Consider the following 11,270-nt stretch of genomic DNA (forward strand, 5'->3'; position numbering starts at 1 on the left):
GAAAATTCATTGAAGCTGATTTTCCCATCACACTCTCAAAACATTCAAAGATACCATTTTTTTTTTTTTGAATGAAGAAAAATCAAAATCTAGAGTTAATGGTCCAAAAAGTTCATAAAGTATACTTCTTCTAGTCACCTCGCATATAGTTCATAAATGACCTTCTATTCCCATGAAAGATTTGTAGAAGACATTTAAAGATAATGCTTTCAATTTTAAGATAAAGGATTTATGAATGATAGAACTTGTGTCTATGAAATCGCTAATCCCAACTCTCTAATATTTCAGATGGAGAGCTTCATAAAATGAAGAGAGTGCTCATAAAGTTGTACTACACCTGCTGTCAGAGACAATCAGTAATGGAATTGCAAAGTGAATATTGAAAAGGATGTGAGACATGCACATTTTGGGTTATAATAATGTGTTTTAAGTCCCCTTCACTTCACTGTTGTATTGATAAAGTATTAATGGTTGAAATGTTGGGAGGCAGCTCAGATTCTTTAAACAAGTCCCCAGATATTAACAGATGAACACATAGTTCATCAAATTTAGTTGCTAAAATAGCCCGAAATCCTAGGATTGCAGGTAATTTTTAAGACAATTTTCTTGAATAAATTCAAACTTTGGGAGTTTGACCCATTTCTCAAGTCTCATCCCAAACCAACCTCAAATCACCATATTGCCTTCCAAATGCTTAGTTGAGTGGTTCTCTACAGATAGGCCTGACATGCCTTTTTCTAGACCAGGACTGAAAATTGATGTCATATATCAGTTGTTTCTGCCCTGACTCTCTAATATGTAACTTAATATGTAGATTCTATGACTTTGCTATTTATTTTGTGAAGTGACCCCATTTCCTTCATAAACATCCTACTGACAATGGCTGAAATTCAATTAGAAGTCATGCTTGGGTTAAGGATCTGGTCTGTCTGCAACACTGTGGAGCATCCTTCTCATAAGGAGGGAGACCTGAACTTGAACATATGTGTGTTAGACAGAGTTCATGATGTCTGGCCATCCGTGCCTCTTTTTAGAAAGAGAAGGGTAGACTTGTTCCCTCTCCCCCAGCAGCCAACTGGACTGGGTGTGGACCTTTAATCCAGAGGTGACCCATCCAGAAACTAGTCAGTGACTAGGATTATGTGTTCTGGCTTGAAAAGATGAGCTAAATCAGATTCTTTGTCTGAAATTTGAACTGAGAGATGGAAGGTGAAGTTGCCTGTGGGGAGCGTACTCAAGCTAAAAGGGTTTATAGGGATATGTCTGAGACAGCCGTTACTGGCAGTGTGTAAGTTGAGACCGTTTACCCTAAGAAAGAGAAGAGAATGCAGCAACCAGGTAGGAGGTGTTCTAGGGGAGAAGAGAGAGAGAGAAAGCTAAACCTGAAATCAGCCCTAGCTCTGGCCCTTTTGTAGGCGCAGTGGTTCAGCTTTGCTCAGATTCTTATGAAACTTCTGAAAATGACTGTCTCCTTTGTTTGGAGCTGGTTTGAAGGAACTTCTGTTCCTGGAAATCTCAAAACAGCGCTGGATGTATTTAATATTGTATCTAAGTCAGAGTTAACCTCTTAAGTTGGAGACATTGTGCCATTCATTTCATCTTACTGGCATGCTTCTCTGAGCATCAGTGGATGTTGAAGTTTAGTTTTGATGTCTATCTTTGTACCTCTTCTACTCTAATAGGAGAGACAGGATATCAGGCACAAACAATAGAAGACTGCCTGGTAAAATGGGTAAGTCACTGTGCTGAGATAGGCTTGGAATTGTATTAATAACCAGACAAACGAATAGGAGGCCTCACATATCCTTCTGATAGAGGTATGTATTGATAGATTTATAAGTTGAGGACAAGAATATGGGGAGATGACACAGCCCAAAGGGACATGCATTTTGAACAGAGTCTAGGAGGGAGGAAATTTATCCTTTTAGGCAAGAAACTTAGGGTGTGGTCTTGGGTTTGAAGTCTAGGTTTGAATTCTGACCCTGTCTTTTACCATCTCTATGACCTTGAACAAGGTACTGGATGACTCTGAGTCTCAACTATATCTATAAAATTGCAATAATAGCAACATTTTCTGCAGAGTGGTGAGAATTAAATAATGTATGCAAAATACTTTTGCCTTTTTCTGAGACCAAAAGAAAGTGTTTAGTGTTCTCATAATTGAAGCTTATTTGCCTGTCAAAAATCTATTGAGCAGCTCATCATGTGTGCTTTTAAAATATTTTTTATCTAGGGAACCTCAAGGAATTTAGTATGAATCCTTTTGGCCTCACAAATCATTTCTGAGAGCTGGTTTGGTGGCAAACGTTAATGCATCCATTTTCCTGATGAGGAAGCAGTTTCTCAGAATAAATGAAACTCAAACCCAGATAGCAGTGACATTCTTGAAAAAGAATCTATAGGGAGTTTAGGGGCAATAAGACATACCTCTCGAGTTTATTAGGGAGACTTGTGATTGTTGCAAGCCAGAATCACAGATAGACTATTTAATTGCATGGTGTGGGATCTGATGAAGTATTTGTTTGTTGTTTTTTATTTTGGCAGCAAGCTCAAATGTTTAAGCAATAAACTTCCTCTGAGGCTATCCTTAAATGGTGCTTATTATACAATTTCAAAAACTGAATTCATGTCTATCTACTTGAAAAAGGCATTAGGTTGTGATCATGACTAATACTTTAAGCTTATCGTGACCATTTCTGATATTAATCTATTATATGCTAATCCCTAATCTGCCACTCTTAGCCATTGAATCCTTCATTAAGATCTCGTCCACTTCATTTGTGAAGACAGGTGGAAGATAATTGACAAATACATATTTCTTTGTTCTCTATATCCTAAATTTCATTGTCATGCTTTCAGATACAAATTGCCCTTGACATTTATCCCTGTGCACATGAGAATTAACAGATGAAAAAAATATATATAGGTTGAGATGCGCATTAGTTACTATTTCTTCTGCCTTTCTAACCTGCTGTAGCCTCTTCCTGTAATCTGACTAATTTTTCCCGGGACAAAAAAATCATGGAGAATTAACAATAGCAGAATTCAAAGAAACAGAAGCTAAAGAAGGAAATAAGGAAAGGCACCCAGCAAGAACACGTTTATAAATGTCAGATGTGTTTGTTTTGTGGCAATTATGTACAGAAACTTAATGATACTTTCCCAAAGTAAGTAGACAATGTGACATTATGAAGCATCAGCATATAACGAAAGGGGGTGGCCATGCCAGAAGATAATCCCATATATAAAATAGTTGGGAAATAACTGACTTACATTATTTCATCCAAGTTTAGTCCAAGAAACGTATATCAATCTCAGAAAAGCCAGATTAGAATGTTACCAAATAAGGAAAGATGTGGAATAAGATGTGCTGAATGTTAACAGGTCTGGAGAAAAAAAAATGCATGGGTTGAAGGAAGATAGATCATCTGCCATATCCCCAAGAAAGGAGAACCCAGGGATGAAGGCGTGGTATTGTGTCTTCAGCATGGTACCCTGACCAAAGAGTGCCCTGACTGGAGTCTTCTTAAATTAACTCAGCAAATGATATTGACCACTACTCTGGAATGTAAACTGTGCTGGGGCCAGGACCAGTACAGAAGAAGGTGGATAAGCTCTCTGCCTCATTCCTTTCTTTACTTTGAGTAAGCAAAGCCTTTTTCTCTTTAGCACTTAACATTATTTCACATAGCACTGGGTTTATATTTACTTTCTTTATTCTCTGTCTTCCCTGCAATAATATACAAGTGTAATAAAGACAGGATTTGTACCCAGTAGTGACATTTCACTGCTGTATCTTCATTGTCTGGCACATGGTAAAGCTCAGTTAATTTTGTCCATGAATAGAGCATAGAAACTTATACAATTAAGAAATCTATTTGATTAAAAAAATAAAAATAAAAAAAGAAATCTATTTGAAAAAAAAGAAAGCTATAAAGATGAGAAAGCAAAACATCCATAGATTCCTTCCCTCTACCCACATAAGACACTTATAATAATTGTCCTTTTAGTATATATCCTTCCTTCCGCAAAAAATGTGAATGTATTAACTTGTGCTTTCTAAAACATGCCTTTTCCATAATATAGCTTTATGTTGGCTGCATAATATTCTATTATTTGGCTTATATACTTAAGCAATCCTCTATTAATAAACATTTAACTTGTTCTTATTCTTTTGTATTATAGACAGTGTTATGTTGAACCTCTGTAAGCAAGTATCCTAATATACTTGTCTGATTTCATCCTTAGAATTAATTCATAAAAGCAAATTCACTAGGTTAAAAAGTGTGTACATTTACATATTGATAATTACTTTTAAATCATCCTCCAGGAGCATATAATTTATACTCCTAGCACCAGAGAAAGAAATATCCATTGGTATTATTCTTTTTCATGTTTGCCAATATGATAAGGAATAGCTGTACTTATCATTATCTTGATTTACATTTATTTGATTTCTATTAAAGTTAGACATATTTGTATATACATAGTAGCCATTTGTATTTGTGTATATGTATGTGTACATTGCTTGTTCTTGTCTTTTGCTGATTTTTCTTTTGTATTAGAAGAATATTTAAAACACTTATTATAAATCTAATATTTTTCCACATTGGTCCATATTTAAAAGTTCAATATGTGGGTGCATGGGTGGCTCAGTCAGTTGAGCATCTGAGTCTTGCTTTTTGCTTAGATCATGATCTCAGGGTCATGAGACCGAGCCTCACGTCAATCCCCGCATCAGGCTTTGCGCACAGTGCAAAGTCTGCTTGTCCCTCTCTCTCTGTTCCTTTCCCAGTGCATGCTCTCTCTCTCTCTCTCAAATAAATAAATACATAAATAAATAAAAATCTTTTTAAAAAATTCAATATGAAAGGCTTAAAAATGTAGGCTTCTTATTTCTATAAGAAAAAAAAGTACAAGCACACACACAATAAAACAGCAACCATTAGTCATTTGATAGTAGTAGCATATTTCCTAAGAATTATTGAATTCTAACTTCAAATATCAACTTCATTATAGCCTTTTGTATTTGATACCACCCCCACCATCATACTAAGATGTGTTGGTGAAGTCATAACAACACTGAAACAGCAGGGACATGACATCAGTACTGTTTGGAGTAAGATTAAGGAATAGCTCATGTAAATGGACAGTACTTGGGCTGTCATTTCTTCAAACATGCTGTAGCCAAGCCACTGAGCCACCACACTCCTCAGATACTCTGAATGTGCTCGGGAGTCTGTGTGTTGCCAGTTACACCTACTAACTGCCAGGGGAGAAAAGGCTCAATCTCTTTCAAAGTACAGCTTTTTGGCAATTTGGAGCCATGGCAGTGAAACTCGTTTATGCTGGTCCCATGTGGCTCTGTGTCTGGTATAGATTGTTCAAATCTCTTGGTCCCACCAGAAAACCTATGAGCTTGATGCTAAGTTGTCTCCTGTGTATCATTTTGGCTCATAGCGTTTTGTTCAACCTGTCATCCTTCTCTTTCTGTCCTTAGAGAAATATATGAAAAGGCCCTCTTGAAGGACATACACAATCCCTAAATACCCAAGCAACATCAAAAGCTCGCCATAAAAAGCATTATCCTTTATCCATATACCTCCACTCTAACTAGAGTGAAAAGATGAGCAATAAACCATAGCTGGCAGCTCATGAGTTTCTGTTTGGTCAAAACTATAAAGGAAGAAAACTTTGGAGCTAAAATTATCTTCCTTTTCTTCTCCTACCATGTACTGCTCTTCCATATATGTCTCATCTGTCTCAAGCCCAAAGTCCTGTCCCTAAAGGGACACATGTCTTCGTCTGCACAGCTAATATTCTCTGGGGTATGAAAACAGAACTTACTCTCACTTTATGGAAATGGTATTCACATTTCTCCAACATGTGTGTTTCCAAGTTTGACTAGATTTGTGTGTGGATTTTCCAAATAGAAATAGACTAGAGTGTACTGAAAAATGTTTAATTTTGCTGGCAGATGATGAATAAGATTTTCTGGTATCTTTAATAAACTGGATCTCAGAGATATTTTTGTTTTAAATGTGACCAAGGAGTCACATCCCACACAATTTTATCCCAGAATTTAAAAAGTTAAAAAAAATGCTTTTTTGGAAAATTCGGAGTTTGAACATCTTTAGGGTAAACATTATGAATATAGCCAAATTTATTCAAAATGATAGATACACATTATGCATAAAACATATGTAAGATGTTTAGAGCTCAGAATTAAAAAACAGACATATGTGCTTATTTAGTAATATACTTAATGAATTAATAAAGCCAATACAATGGTGGGCTTTTCAGCTTCTAATTTTATATATTTTACATTCATCCTCCCCAATTTTACTATTATCTCCCTGAGACAATAAAGCTCTTTAGGATTTTAGTTGTCATCATTTCAAGAACATGCAGGCATCTATTCCAAAGCTATTATTAAAATTGCTGAAGATGTCCTCTAGCATCCTCTTGCAGATTCAAAGATTCATTTCCTTTTCCTGTAGACACTTGTTCCTTATTTGGAAGCACTTAATAAAAAAACAAAGCAGGAAGCAGCAAACACAGGCCTCCTTTGAAATGGCTGAGCAGTATTAAATCTGGTGGCAAAAAAATAAAATTATGCTGGTGATGAGACATCACTTACATATATACTCAGGAAGTAGAGAAGAGCCATCCACTCTGGGACTTTATAACAAGGCACATATTAACGAGTCATTCCATCCAAAAGGAAGGGTTAACCTCACTTAGCAAACAGTAGGCAATAGGGAGTTGCAGTGCCAGGAATGCCACTCATGATTCCACATGACATTTGGATATCTTCATGGTGGCTTGGGCAGTGAGGTGAGTCTCTCAAACATTGTAGCAGCAAGGACCAGTGGGTTCTTTCTGAGTCTTACAGCCACTGTCTAGGTCAGGCCTAGAAGAATCAATGAAACAAGATGGGATTGGGAGGGAGACAAACCATAAGTGACTCTTAATCTCACAAAACAAACTGAGGGTTGCTGGGGGTAGGTGGGTAGGGAGAGGGTGGTAGGGTTATGGACATTGGGGAGGGTATGTGCTATGATGAGTGCTGTGAAGTGTGTAAACCTGGCAATTCACAGACCTGTACCCCTGGGGATAAAAATATATGTTTATAAAAAATAAAAAATTAAAAAAAAAAGACCTAATGATTGGCTCTTTTGGGGGTGATAAAAGGAGATAATGGGAGGTGGTTTCTTAAGGCAGTTGCTTGTTTCTAGAAAGGAAAGTCTTAAAAGTCTAAGATTTTCCTACCCCTTCCCTATGAGGTGCTGCAGTACTGGTCCCTGACCCTGACAAGACTAATAACAGCTATAGTATCACACCTTATAATCTAGAATGAAATGCACATTCTAAACGGAATCAATTGATCCTAGCCCTCTAGTAGCAGTAAAATAACTCTGAGCATCTTGGAGAAAGCTTTTGATAAATTCAACATGGTATCATTGAATGTCCGTGACTTAGTTTTCCTTTTCATTGGATTTAGGCTTTCCTCATTTGTTTCTGCTAACAGGGCTGGAACCTTTTAGGATAATGAGATAGGAGAAGCGAATTTTCTGAGCTGCTCCAGAAAATTCTATTTTTTGCCCAGCAACTCTGGGGTATTCCCACCATGGTTCATATTTCACGGGGAAAAATACTGACTGGACTTCCAAAATGCTGCTTTGGTCCTGGCCATATTCACAGGCCCCCAACTGTCCCTTCTAAAATGTGTCTCTCTAATAAGCAGGTTTGCTGTGAAGGAAACACCAAGTGTGGCAGAAATTGTCTTCCTATTGGGAGAACAGTGGGAGAGCAGGTGCTTGAATGTGGGAATGTCAGAGCTCAGAGTGAAGGCAATTATTCTCCCCCATGTAGCTCAGCATGGAGAAGAAATGAGTAAGGAAAAGGCAGGCAGCTGTGCTCTGTCCTGAGTGTCATGGACAGTTGCAGTGAAAGGGTGTCCCATACACCTGGGCACATGCAAACTGTGCTGGCCCCGGCAGGCCTCAGAGGCCAGTGCCCAGGATTCTGAGCTGCACTGCAGAGGTAGGCCTGTGCCAGGAAGGAACTGGAAGGCTATTGATCACTCTGGACTCCTTGTAGGAGCTGGGGGTGACACCAGGAAGATGATGTTTAGACATCTTCCCTAGCAGGGACATTTTTCAAAATCAAAACTGACTCAGAAGAGTATTATACCTGCCCCCACCCCCACACCTTGATATTCTCTTACCCGGGCTCAGTTTTTATCCAAACCAAGTGAAAAAAAATCACTGGTGGTCTGATGCACTTCCTATTAGCTAAGCCTGAAAGATGGGGCCCAAAACAGCTCATTTAGTGAGAATGGGAAGGGTTTTAATAGAATGACCTTCACCCAGGTTTCCTTCAGGGAGGGGCAGGCTATTAATCCAGGCTGCCCAGGAGCATGCACTGTCCAACCCAAGGGGACTTTCATGATCAGCAGAGTTCAAGTCCCTCTGGGAGTATTCCTGCATGAGAACTCTGCATTTTCCTTTGCCCTCTGCACTGTGCAGCATAGGAGGGGTTAAAAGATTCTAACAGAAGCCTGAGAGGAGGAGCACTCTATTGGCCAGAGGAAATGGGGATTTTTTTTTTAATGCAGGCACCTCCCCTTTCTGTGTGGCTAAGCAATCCTATGCTGGATTTTAGGTTTCCAAACTCATTTGTTTCAAAGGCAATGGTGAGAATGCCACTGGGGCTTACAGGGTTCAACTCCAAACTGTTAGTGACGGAGGGAGCTGAGCGCTGCCCCGCACAAAGCCTGGAGTAACCGGTTTAGCACACATATACTTTTCTCATATATGCAGAAGTCCAATAGAGATGTTGATGTCTGAAGGGAGGCTTTACTTCCCATGGTCATTCAGGAACCCAGGTTCCTTCTACCTTGTGGCTTTTCTACTTCTAGGGCCTCAGAGTCTTCCTTAGTCACTGACAGGTGGGGAACAAAGCAAGGGGAAGACATATCTACTTCTTATCCACTGAGACCAAAAGGGGCATGCATTACCTCCGACCGTATTCCACGCATGGAAATTAGTTGCATAGCCACACCTAGATGCCAGGCAACCAAGACACTCAGCTCCTGGCTGGGCGGCCACTTCCCACCAGACTATGGCTGTAGTAGTCAGCTGGCTCCTGGCTCGCTCACGGTCCTCTGACCCCCTCCCAGAACAGCCTGCTGCTCCTCCCACTCACATTCAGGATGAGCAGTCTGAAATGCTGCTTTATTTTGCTCCACCACAGGCTCTCTGTTCGCAGACGTCCCTCAGGTAGCATTCTGCAAAGGTGGAGTGTGGAGGTGGGGAGATGCCTGGTAGGAAGGCCCACCTGGCTGCTGGGACACAAGCTGATGGTGAGAGGACACAAGACCACAGTTAGTGGTCACCTGTGTGAGAGGCGTGGCCTGACAACCTGAGGGATGCGACTGTCAGCTGGGAGGCAGCCCAAGAGGGGCTGGTGAGCAGAGCTCTGTTCAGAGTCATTGCTCTGAGTGAGACTACCAAAAGTTTCTGGGTTTTTTGCACCAAATTTTGAGAAGGTAAACATTTTAAAAGAAAACCGTAGCGGGGCACTTAGGTGGATCAGTTGGTTAAGCATCTGCCTTTGGCTCGGGTCATGATCCCAGGGTCCTGGAGTCGAGCCCTGTGGGTTCCCTGCTCAGTGGGGAGCCTGCTTCTCCCTCTCCTCCCAGTTTGTGCTCTCTCTCCCTATCTCTATCGTTCTCTCAAATAAATCAATAAAATCTTAAAAGAAAGAAAGAAAGAAAGAAAACTCTAGTAATTTGGATTTCAGTGGTGCTAGCCCAGTTCCTTCTGATCCATTTTAACTCTTTGGTAAGTTTATCTTTTCTCTTTTCTTTCTTGGAAATTTTATCCAGAGTATTTACATTACCAGGGCATTTTAAAATTGTCTCAAAATCTTTTCACATCTATTCTCTCCTTGCTTCTCAAAAAAAGTCTTGAGGGCTAGGAAGTGCACAGAGAGCTAAAATGACACAGGGTGTCCAATATCACATTGCCAGCTCAGAATGGCACTATCACCCAAACATCCCAAATGTCCCTAATGTTCCCAGAGGCCCCGAATGCTCTCTCAGGATCTAAATTTAACAAGACTGGCCTACCATTCTCATCTCTTTTATAGTCCATCTCACCCAAAGAATTCCTATCCAAAAGATCTGGACACCAAGCAAAGGGGCATCCATCCTCTTCCCCACAAGAACTTCGCTAACAGTGGGTCACAAAAGTTTTCTTCAAACCAGGGTGATTAGAAATACTGACAGCTAACCTTGACATCCTTATCAGTAGAAAGGGCTTTCACAAATCACCATACTCATGTTCCTCAGCTCCAGATCCTTGTAAGTCGAGACACCTCAGTGTCTCATAACAGATCAGGGCACCGAGCACCTGCCACAGAGTACTAAGCCCATTAATGGAAAGGAATTACTACTACTCTCTCTTCAAAAACTGAAGTCCCGCTGCATGCTTTTCCTAGGGGAAGTGAAGACTTTCTGCTTCTAGTATGCTCCCCCATGGCCTCTGTTGTTCTGCTTCTCTAGACTCAAGTGTGTCTCTAGACTCAAGGCAGAGCACTCATGGAAACTAACCTATGTTCAAATTCCCGTCTAGGCCACGTTTTTAACTTTCCCTTCCGCAGTTTCTCATCTGTAAAATGGGGATGATAACCTGTCTTACAGGGTTGTTGCAAGGATTAAATGTGTTGATAATAGAAAGCACTTTCAACGATGCCTGGCCCAAATTTAGTTCCAGATAAGCATTCACTGTTTTGGGATGCATGCTGTTTGCCGGGTCTGCTTTACCTGCCCTAGCCAATCCAAGGTACACACATATGGCCTCCCTAATTACCACTGATTTGAGGTTGGGCTCTTTGGTTTGTTGCCACACTATGGCAATAATTACTAGGCCCCTGTAGGTATTGTTGACTCTGTTTAACATCCCTGAGAAGTAGATTTTATTGTTTTCCCCCATTTTATAAAAGAGGTAACAGAGGTTTACTAATGTGCTAAAATGATACCAGGAGTGAACAGCTGAAGTTTTTCTCTTCTACCAGGCCATGTTTGCCTTACTCCCAGAGACCTCGCAGTTTCTGAACATCTCTAACAACCTCGGACAACCACTTAGCTGAACTGACTGGTCCACCTGCTTTCAAGATTCCCATTGCTTACTTGGTGTCTGGTTTTGCATGTGACAAGGCAGAAAATTAAGTTTTAAAATTATTAAAACAGATGTATGCATTAT

The sequence above is a fragment of the Mustela nigripes genome, chromosome 13 (genome assembly GCF_022355385.1).
Source record: "Mustela nigripes isolate SB6536 chromosome 13, MUSNIG.SB6536, whole genome shotgun sequence".
Taxonomy (NCBI): domain Eukaryota; kingdom Metazoa; phylum Chordata; class Mammalia; order Carnivora; family Mustelidae; genus Mustela; species Mustela nigripes.